Source organism: Priapulus caudatus, unplaced genomic scaffold (assembly GCF_000485595.1).
Source record: "Priapulus caudatus unplaced genomic scaffold, Priapulus_caudatus-5.0.1 Scaffold1516, whole genome shotgun sequence".
In the NCBI taxonomy this organism is placed as follows: domain Eukaryota; kingdom Metazoa; phylum Priapulida; class Priapulimorpha; order Priapulimorphida; family Priapulidae; genus Priapulus; species Priapulus caudatus.
In genome coordinates, this window is record NW_014578577.1 from 11069 (window position 1) to 12024 (window position 956).

General features: G+C 44.8%; 1 long non-coding RNA gene across 1 annotated transcript in view; it reads right to left on the reverse strand.

Moving 5' to 3' along the window:
* LOC106816878 overlaps positions 1 to 258 on the reverse strand; it is a 1499-nt gene extending 1241 nt beyond the window's left edge. Inside the window, exon 1 of the long non-coding RNA XR_001394949.1 lies at positions 234 to 258. This is a non-coding gene — a long non-coding RNA (uncharacterized LOC106816878). The remainder of the gene's footprint in view (positions 1 to 233) is intronic.
* Positions 259 to 956: the final 698 nt, after the last annotated feature.

Consider the following 956-nt stretch of genomic DNA (forward strand, 5'->3'; position numbering starts at 1 on the left):
ATAAACCAATGGCAGCGCTCACTAGAGCCCTATGTTCTTGATTGACCTAGGAAAAAAATACACGCATGCCGGACATGCACATCGCATGGCTAATGCAATCGATAATTAAATAGCTTGTCCTAATTGCCATTAAATATTGGTATTTCCTCGGGTGATTACGTGGCAAACGGTGTTAATTCGCTCACGCTCGCGGCAGACGTGACGTCATCGGTGACGTGTGGTCACGTGCTTACCGTGGCGACTTCCGGTAGGTGCTGGATCATTCGTCCCATGACGCACACGTTTCCGGATTTCGCGTTCATGATTTCGTGCCACCTGCAAGCAAGGAGCAATCGTCAGTAAATCTACATCTGCCACCCGAGTATGTGCAGATCCCCTTCCCCTGCTACCCTAACGCTGATAGTAGTGTTCTTGTCGGGCTATTAGCGACTAATCGATGATTGAATGATTTATTTATTGACGACGGTTGGTGGAATGTCCGCGTTGATTCATAATTTAAAATGTCGATCGTAGACTATCCATTAAGTGGTCGCGACGTATGTCTGTGTAGGATGGGGTTAGGTTTAGGGTTAGGATAAGCATAGGGTGACGGTGTAACATTTGTTTTGCACATGTTATATTGCATTAGTAATTGTAGACAATAGGAGAAGGGTTGGGCGTTTAGAATATAGATTATAAATAGTTAGGTTGTGGGAATTAGGCAGTTAGTAGTTGGATTACAAACTAGCGCAGTGTACATATGCTGTACATATGGACCTTTGCGCGCAATACGACGAATGGGAGTGGTGCGTGATTGGTTGTGCCGAGTAGAGCTAGTTTGTGATTGGACGAGAGAGCCATATATATATAGGAAGAAAGGGATTTGAACGAGGTTGGAACTGGGAGACGAGACTGGGACAGGGAGCGACGTAGAGACGGTTGTATATTGTAAACAATATATTTCTTTAGTGAACACA